The sequence below is a fragment of the Brachyistius frenatus genome, unplaced genomic scaffold (assembly GCF_029030835.1).
Source record: "Brachyistius frenatus isolate BFR_SWC_R1_liver_20210118 unplaced genomic scaffold, ASM2903083v1 Contig_440, whole genome shotgun sequence".
Classification (NCBI taxonomy): domain Eukaryota; kingdom Metazoa; phylum Chordata; class Actinopteri; family Embiotocidae; genus Brachyistius; species Brachyistius frenatus.
The window spans coordinates 4,210-14,201 of NW_027211039.1; the positions used below are offsets into that span (position 1 = coordinate 4,210).

General features: G+C 45.6%; 1 long non-coding RNA gene across 1 annotated transcript; it reads left to right on the forward strand.

The window, feature by feature from the left end:
* The first annotated feature begins 3,050 nt into the window (after positions 1-3,050).
* On the forward strand, positions 3,051-3,985 carry LOC138637201 (uncharacterized). The gene is made up of 3 exons (XR_011312350.1): positions 3,051-3,117; positions 3,576-3,670; positions 3,756-3,985. It is a non-coding gene; the product is annotated as an uncharacterized lncRNA (long non-coding RNA).
* The last annotated feature ends 6,007 nt before the right edge of the window (positions 3,986-9,992 follow it).

A 9,992-nucleotide genomic window follows, 5' to 3' on the forward strand; every position in this document is an offset into this window, starting at 1 on the left:
CCAAAGTTTTCATGTAGTAATGTCAATAAAAATGTGTTCCCAGAGGGGAAGGTGATGAAGACAGCTAATTTCATAGACAGATGAGGATTACACTCCTTTCACCCATGCAAGATCCTTCAGTTGTTTTTGGTTCTTGTAATTAGAGCCCATTAATTATTTCTGGAAATCCATCCGGGCAGAAAACTTCATTATTTTTTTTTAATTCATAAAACAGCCGTGAATGTTAGAAGTTTCTCCTTTTCAAGAGGCTTCTATTCATGTGCGTTCTTTGATATTTGGCTGCTGATTTGTCACCTTATTCTGCTTTTAGTGAATTTGGACAGGACTGTATGTTAAATAGTTACAGCACGCCGCTTCAGGCGAACGAGTTTTCACTAATCGCTGCAGTGTCAAACTTTTAATAGTTTTTCTTTGCCATTTAACTGTTTTATTGATGAGTCAGTTAGTCTAATAACATTAGTCATTCACAATTTTCACAATTAATGAATCATGTAAGCAATTTATTAAGTAAAAAGATCTTTCTTTATCAGATTACAGCCTCTCAATGGTGACCAGCTGCTGCTTTTCTCTTTTTACATGATTTAAATTGAGTATCTTTTATTTCTGGGTTGTTGATCAGATAAAACAAGCAATCTGAAGGCCTCTTCTTGGGGGTTGTGAAATTGTAAGGATCATTTGTATGCTATTTGTTTTGAATGACTAAATAATGCATTGCCTATTCAAAAAAATATCTCCAGATTAATATATAATCAAACCATCCGTTAGTTGCAACCACTGAAAGGAAGCATAAATTTGTTTTTTTTTCTCCGGCTGGAATCAGACAAGTGCACACAATGTTCAGTTGACAAACCTTTAGCAAAGAGAACGAGGCGGTGGCAAACACAAGGAAAACATTTACCGCAGCAAACACGATTGGCACGAGAACACAAAAAGCCTGATTCACCCAAACACGGCGACGGAGGGCTGCTGAGGAGGGTGCCACATTTTCTTCTGCCCAAACATGACATAACTATCACACTGCAACGCTCCCAACCGCGGCCCACAGCTGCACAGGCAGGACGAAGCCCTTCGAGGGGAAACATCCTCTGACCGTGTACATTTTGATCTGCCAATGATCCACTTCTTTGTTGTCATTTTGTTCTTTTTCTGCTGATTTCAGTGTCTTTCCACAATCAACAGATTCACGATGGTAACCACGTCAAGACAGACAAGGACCGACTATCTTGTGAGTCAGCAGTGCCCCTTGAGTGCCCAATATTAAATAAATGTACTACTGTTATCCCTTAAAGCAAGACAAATCGGACAGAAGGAAAAATCAAATGTTATTTTTTTTTATATATAATAACTACCGCAACACAGTAGACACACTCAATAAGAGCCGTTATTACGCCTCCTGGACGTGCCGCACATCCTCTCAAATATAATGGTCCGTGTATAACGGCCACCGGCATCCCCGGCCTAAGCTTTAGCCTGGCATCTTCATCAGTGCTCGAAACCCTTTCCACGACCCCCAACCTCCTTCATCAGCCCGGCTGAATGGTCAGAGCGATGACTGTTGTGTGTCTGTGGGTGGCACAGACACAGAGGGCCAGTCTTCCACCCCCTCTGCAGAATAGCGCTTCAGTTGTGGGCCCCCTCCGTTCACCACTGTAACATTTGCATTTTGCCGTGAATGGGCGCTCTATCCTCGGGCCCGCTGCAGAGAGCGGCTGCCTATAGGCCGACGGAGGAGCTGTAAATGTCCTCGTAAAGGTGGCTGGGAACGGGCCTTTATATCGCACCGCCGCGCCTCCGATCGGCCCTTAATAGGGAAACCGGTGGCCGGGCGCTTCTCCGGGATGGACACGCTGAAAATGAGCCATTGCTTTTCTTCCCCACATCACCACTTCAAACCCTGAAACAATATCGATGAATTAGGAAGAGTCAAATCTTGGGAATCGGAGATGTGTGCGTGCGCATGCATTTCTCCATTAAGCCCCCATTTTCTCCAGCAGCAGAGGAGGCTTCACATATCTGAGCCCTCATGATGTCCTTGTGAGGCGAGCACAGCGCTCAGTGACATGATCAATGGGGGTGTGATTGGCAGTATTGGCAGGCTGCAATCCAGGAAAACCAATCAGGGAGGATCATGGGAAGAAGAGTTTGGAAACATGCAGGGTCAACACAAAAAAAAGGCAGGCATCAAGACGTCCAAATCAAGCTCACAAAATATACAATAAAATACCCACAAAGACACTTTTACATGCCTTTTTTTTTTTTTTTTCAATACATAAGGCTGGTATATCTCAAAGCATCTGGACTTCGGGTGGCTGTAACAAAGTCTTCCTCCCTCCGTTTATCCAATTGTCCTTCTCAGCGTGAAAGTAGGAGGGCCGCTGTGAGACACTGACACACATTTTTCTGACATGAAGCCTGTGATACGTGTAATCCCCTTACAGCATAGCCGAACAACCTGTTGTATCCCAACTGACCAACATATCTCTTTCTTCTCTCCGTCTCTCGCTGCCTCGTCTCCACAGTGTTATATTTATATCCTGCCAGGCCTTCTGCACCGTTGAGAAATATTGCACGACTCATCCTTTTTGCCGAATGTTTTGTTTACTGATATTTGCATTTGTGGCTGTGAATATCCAAGTAAGAGCATTTCTCTGGGCTCCACCGGAAGTGATATTGAAATGATCGGTTCCAGGAGGTTACGCCTCACCTACACATTTCTCCAAACATAAAACCCGGCTTTGCTTTCTGTCTGTTAGTCTTCCAGTTCACGTTCACAAAGTCTGTCCTTCTCTCTCTCTCCGTTCTCAGTTTACCCCCGAAAGGGTCTTGTTTTCTTTTTTCCAGGGACACGAACAGCTGGTTGTAACAGTTCACGAGGAAACCACTTTGGTGAAAGCCCCCAGCTATGAGACGGCAACAGGACAGGCGGTCCAGTGCTCAGAAAAACAGAAGAAGTAGACCCAGTGATCCCAGCACCCGGTAGAGTAGCGAGGCGCTGGATGCACATGGACAGGGCTTCCCTTTATCCTCAACCACAGAGAACGCCGCCTCTTACGGATCTTGTTTTGTTTTTGGGGCTCTAATGGATCTGTTTGAAGCGGTGAGGCTCCAGGACAGCAGGTAACACTGAAAATCCATTTTGAAACGATAGCCAAAGGCTTTTTGCTTATCTTTGGGCCGGTAATGGAGAACAGGAATCAATGGTGAACGGTGGGTAAGAAGCGGCCATTTAAACCCAGCTGCCTGCTCCTTTTCAGCTCTGATTATTTTGTAATCAGGTATATTTGGATATGAGACTAAACTACAATTAACAATGTGAGTGAATACAAACAAGAAAATATTGCAATGGACAGAAACCAGGTCATTTAAAAACAAAAGCTTGCTTGCTTTTTTTTCTTCACCTCTGAGAGACACACACACACACACACACACACACACACACACACACACACACACACACACACACACACACACACACACACACACACACACACACACACACACACACACACACACATAAGACTGTGTCGCCTCAGCAGTAAATAAGTGCCTTTGTTTCACCATCTGTAATCCCACAGATGAAGGAACGGTCCTGCTGCTGACACGCCTGAGATTACCCAAGGAGAGAGAGAGAGGAGGAGATTCACCCACAGAGGGGGAGAGTGGGATCAAGGTGAGGTAATATATGGTTGTTGTTGTTTTTTTCTTGTTTGTTTGTCCCGGTATCTTTGGACATCATGAATCTTTTCACCCCGCAGGCCTCGAGAACAAACACTTCCACCTCCATCTGAGATGTGTAATAAAGGCCGTCTGTGCTGAGCGAGCGTCTTAAGCCACTGAAAGCGTCCATTTATCTTGTTTTAACGGACGCCACTTCAACATTTCATCAGTCTCTCCTTTGATCACGCTGTCGGCTCGTACGTCTGTGTGCTAACATCTCGCTTGCGCATCAGCTGAAAATCACATGCTCGTGTTATGACTGATGTCGTCAGCTGAGCTCCAGGAAATGTTATAAAATGTTTGTCCAGATTCTAAACGATAATTAAATGTTAACACATCTAAATGATGTAGTAAGTAATAAGTGATTCATCCTTTCACAATGTAAAGAAATGCATACAGATAAAAGCACCCACATGCTGATGCAAAGTATGTGTGAAGCGTATCAATGTGTTACTGTTCACCAAAAAAAAAGAAGCTTATTCAGCTGGTTTTGGTGGAGCTCAGCTATGTGAATAAATGTTACTAAACATGAGTCGCTTGATGTGATCGGTACCAAATATATGGCTGCTTGCAAGTAAATAATAAGAAAGTCTGTGATGTATTCTGCTCATAATCTGCATAAAGGTGCTTTATAGGTGGTTTTCTGCACTTGTACACCTAAGTTGTCTGCAAGACAGAGACACGAGACCATTAGTAGCCGTGCGGCTGCAACGGCACCATAGCGAGACACCCGGCAAAGCCCTGGTCCCCGTTGCTAATCCAGCTGGAGGCTGGAGCCCTGCTCCAGTTAATCTGATCATCTGTGACCTGCTGAGACATGAAACCCACCCTCCAGAGCTCATTTAATCTGCACACACAAACAAAAAACGTGCACGAGCGCAGCACGTGGAGGGACGCCGGCGCGGAGCCGGCAGGTACGCACATAAACACCGCTCGTTTAGACGGCACGTTTTGAAGCCGAGCAGCACTTTCCCACACTTCTACAACTCCTGAAGGAAAGGCGACATTGCCACCTCTCAGTCTGTTGATCGGTGAGTCACAGCTAAAAAAGACGGAGGCATTAACCTGCTTCCAGCAAGCTGTCATTTTCTCTACGCAGCCCTGCGCTGAAATGACAGCGGTCCTTCGGCCGACTTCAACTAGCCGGAGCAGTGAAAGGTTTCATGGAAATAGGTTACGTGATGTTGATGTCCTACTTTGAAAAGAACTGTGCCACAGGCCCTGGAGGAAACCGCAGAAAGCCACGAGGCCTTATTTCCAATTTCATAATGTGTTAATGTGTTAGCAGCTACAATTTCAATCCCTCTCAAGCGATCAAAGTCGAAACAAAAAATGACACGACAACTGCTAACGAGAGAAATTAAACAAACGACGCGAGATATATATCGAATTGTTTGGTGTTTTTTTTGGGGGCAAAAAGGCGAACCTGCGTCTTCTTTCCCTGTTGACACTATCGACCGCGTGTCAGGGCGTGTTGAGGAGTTGTGTAAATCCATAAAACAGATAAAGGAGGATAATGAGATGGAAGGGAGAGAGCAGATCTATTCATCAAAGCCTCTTTCTAACACACTCAGCAGATAGAGGCAGAAATGTTGCATGGCTGCTTACTCTCCAGTTTGGAGATTAAAGCTGTGGCTGCCGACAAAAAAAAAAAAAAAAAAAAAAAAAGTTGAGGAGTGCAGGTTTCTAATTCAAACGACAGAGAGTCCGGTTACTGAGTTACACTGGTACTAGAAACGTATCTCGGATCATACTGGAGATAAAAAAAAAAGAAAGAAAGAAAAAAAAGTCACACCCCCTGTACACGTGATGAGACTTAAAACCTCACCAGGAGACAAATAAACCAGACGCAGATAGAAATGAGAATATCGCACAAATGTCTTCAAACGAAGGATTGCGCAACCATCGGGGAATAAAGCGCAGCATCGCCCGGATCAGCATGTTGTTTGTTGGCGGTGGTGATGAGACCTCAGAGGCCATCGCTCTCCTCCCGCGGGCCCGAGAGACTCCCACACGGAGATGATGAAAACAGTCCTCGTAAGACCGAGAGCAGCGACGGAGGGGGAGAGCTGATTTGGTTAAACTGGAGAGGTGCCCTTCGGTCAGAGAACAGAGATCAATAGACCGAGGGGCAGCTCTTTATCTTAAAATCGTCAGATGCCGGTAAACATATTGATCACGCTATTCACTCGTGAACATCACCCAGTTCGTTTTCCTGTTTTTTTTCTCCGAGGTGAGCTTTAGCTTGTGGATGTGAATGAGTCACCAAAGAGAGCGAGAGGCGGACTGGATTGAGTACGGAAATGCAAATAGTACGATCAGAGATTTTTTGATTTAACAAGTGTTTGGTTTATCAAGCATGAAATTATTTTATTGTTTTAGTAAAGGAATAAATTACTAGCAATGTGCACCTGAGCCACTGACGGATAACGGTTTTGATCTGAGGTGCCGGTCGGCGCCTCTCACCGTCCCACCTTCATTCCCTCGCCCGACGTGGGCTCGGCCGACTCTGTGAGGGTGCGCGCTGCCAATTAGTGTCCCCCACCTGTCGCCGTGGGTCACTGGTGCAGGCGTCTGCTGGGTGTGAAATTGGCCATCTCGCTTTCATCCATGAACTTTGCGTGCTCCCCCCCACACACATGCACACGGGGGCACACGGGCACAGTGTGCAGCTATGACCCACAGTTGACCTTTACGGTATGGCCACCCTGTGTAGTAGGGGAAAGGGCCATGAGTGTGATAGGAATAATACCTCCAGCTTGGACGGGGTATTAAAGCCACTCTTCCTCCTAGAATAGCAGCACATTACCACACATGGCTTCCAAAGATATTCAAAAGCTTTGTACTCTCCCTCTTTGTAGTGATGTCTTGTGCACATTCCCAGGCGTCAGAAATAAACTTCTTCTTCTTCCCGTTAGGAATGATGCAAATGACTACAGAAAACACAAGTAGTAATAAACAGGACTAATCCTTCCGTAAAAAAACCCATCTATTTATATTGCAGCTGTGGGATTTCATACTGAGCTAAAAAGAGAGGCATCAATAAAACCGAGTCTGACGTAGCAGATCGCGTATTAGTCTGAAAACCTTTACAGCACCCAGCTCTCCCACTAACCAGCCTTTCATTCCCTAATACGAGAACCATTTACACAGACTCCGAGACCGTCATTGAGACAAGCTCTTTCAAATTACCCCAATTTGGAGCTGCTAGTCTCGCCAATGAAGCCCTGATGTCTTAGAGAAAGGCGAGATTGGCTTTGACTGAATTGTCTACTGTAACCTCGTGCCACCGACTGTAACAGCGGCATTGTTTGGAGCGATCGGGCCACATTATCTTATCACCCCGATTTAATCCTTTCACCCAGTCTAATGAGATAAATGATTTCCTTTTCACTATGTATATAGGGTGAAGGCGGAGATTTAGGATTTAAAGATCATGTGGAGGAAGAAAAGCACTCAGCTTTCAGCCTCTGCAGCGCAGCAGACAGCATAGGGAGCGTTTCCCAACGAATTATGCCAGGTTCCACTTTTACCGCGCGGCCCGCTGCTGCCGCTCATCAAGCACTGAATGGGATATGAGTCAGAGCACTTCTCGGAGAAAGGAGGAGTTCACACAGGGCACGCTCCATTGTCACTTGGGTTTTTTTTGAGAAGGCGGTGCCGTGTCAATCACTGTCAGCGCAGTTTATACTCCTCACTTCATCCACAGAATAATTCTCACAGCAGCATGTAGGCTTTGACATGCTCAGCACTTGACATGTCTTCACGTGGGATTGGGGTGTCATGGTAGGCCGGTTTGACACAGACCAATAGTCGAGGAAGAAAGTGGAGGGAACCCGTTCTGGGAAGATTGCAGTTCTGTTGCCTCATTAGATGGAACCAATTAAGAAGATCTCTGCCTCATTATAAAGGCTGGCCCCTGGGAGACAGCTGGGCCTGTCTGTCCAACTGTTTATAGCTCCCTAGGTGTGTGTCTGTGTGTGTGTGTGTGAGTGTGTGTGTGTGTGTGTGTGTGTGCGCCTACGAGCCGAGGGTGGCTGGACGGGAATCGTGGAGCATCTTGAGCGCCGCATCTCTGCAAGTTTGTCCAATTTTTAATCAGAGGAGAATTAAAAGAAGCCTCGGGGAAGCAGTCAACACATTTCATCAATTTGAATGGGCCACAGCGAAACGCCATATGCTTCAGTATACCGGCGGTCCAGGGAACATACTGTTGCGAGCAGTCGGCATCGCCGCCCTGTCCAGGAAAAATTTTAAAAAAAAAACACAGAAGGCTGAAGCCGCTGATTTTCCGAGCACAATATACGTTTTTAACTAAAATCATGTAAGGTGAGATTTCACTGAATAAAGCACACAACTAAATGCTCCTCTCTGGCAACCCGAGTCGGTCTCTGAGTGATGATGAACCTACGTATCAATAATTAATGAGACCAATACGAAAGGTCAAGCGCACAGCAAGCCTCCTGCCTGACTTGCCACAGATCTGCCTTTGGCTTTACTGCAGAGGCGCTCGCAACAGCAACAACTACTGCAGCAGGAAGGCGGTTTGAGTCCAGCTGGCTTTGAAATAATCAAATGTGAGGATGGCATTGATTCTGCAGTACTGATTTATTTATTTTCTTTACAGAGAGGGGGAAAAAAAAAACCACGCAGAGTCCAGTACTTTATCAGCACTGTGGGCAGTGGAGAGAGATGGAAAAAGAGGATGACTCAGAGGTAGTGGGTGGACTGACACCAGGTGAGACTCTGGCACAGCAGATGGGCAGATTTTCAGCCGCTCAGTCTTTCCATCATGTTGCAGGCAGCTCGCAGAGTGAAGAACACCTACTATTCAATCTGACATTAAACAACAGCGGTGCCATACATCTTCGGTTTTATAGGGAGGACGTAATGCCGTTCAAGTTCAAAACTGCCATTACGTGATACAACAAAGGCTGCACATTAGCGTAGTGATGGAGAGAGGAGGCAGACCAGGGAACATACGTACACACACTTTAGGCCTGATTTAGAGACCCACTATAGTCTGATTTAGTGTTCCTGGGCAACGTAAACTCTCACTATGAAGAGGTGATACATAAAAGATTTTTATTAGAGGAAATATTTCAGCTCGTGCCTGCAGTTTGACACCGACTCTTTCTGATGTCTGAAATATTCATACTTTCAACATAAAATGGCATTCGCCACTGTTAAACCCAACTACTCAGTTAGCTCTGGGGTTTATTTTAAGTGAATGAACTGTGATCTCACACATTGTCAATAGAGCAGGTCTAAAAGTAGGAAACAGCAGATATAAAACTGATTTTAAGGAGTCGAAAAGTGGATTACTGTCGTTTTACTGTAATTTCTGAGTATTCTAAGAATAGTGTCTAAAGTGGGCTTCATCCGTTTCTTCAGCTACGCCCGGAGGGAGCCGGTGAAATGTGGGGATCACAGCACACACACACACACACACACACACACACACACACACACACACACACACACACACACACACACACACACACACACACACACACACACACACACACATATATGTGGGTCAGAGCAGTGGCCCGATTAAAATGCCAGCATGTACCCTCATGTATCAGCGTTCCTGATCGACAGCAGGGGTGCGACATTTAACTGATCAGCAAACATGTTACATCACCGGAAGACAGGAAGTGAAACGATAAATAGTGTACGATGGAAGACAAAGGTGGATTTTGACTTGTTGGTTTTAACAGGAAATAGAAAGTAAAAGTTTAACTGTGTTTAGCTGTGAAACAACTTTCTCATGGCTCAAGTCTGCAAATCACACTGACATGAGTTATTTTAAGTTTTTTTTTTTAGGTATTATTAACAGAAAAGTAAATGTTTTTGCGGTTCTTCCTTTCAGGATCCAACATTTCCAGTCATTCCCGGGCAAAGGACCGTCTCACTAACTGGACCTGGGTCATGAGACAGCGAGCTGAGCTGACTGCCTCCTCCCTCTCTCTTTTATTTCTTCCTATCTTTGGAACTGTTTTATTTTTTTATTTTTTTGGTCAGACCAGCTAGACTGGGGCTGCAGGGTGGAGGCGGTGAAATCACATGGATCAAATTAAATTTGGCGTGGTTTGCACTGGCGAGCGTGCTCGCATGCGTCCGCGTTACGAGGAGGCCTGTTTAAGGAACGGCAGCAGCGGGGGTCTCCGAGGGGCTCATCAAAGCATGCCGCGACCTCTGCAGCCCCACATTAAGCTCAAGTCAGTGCCTCATTGTGTCTGTGTGAATGACCCTGGGGGAACACCAACTCC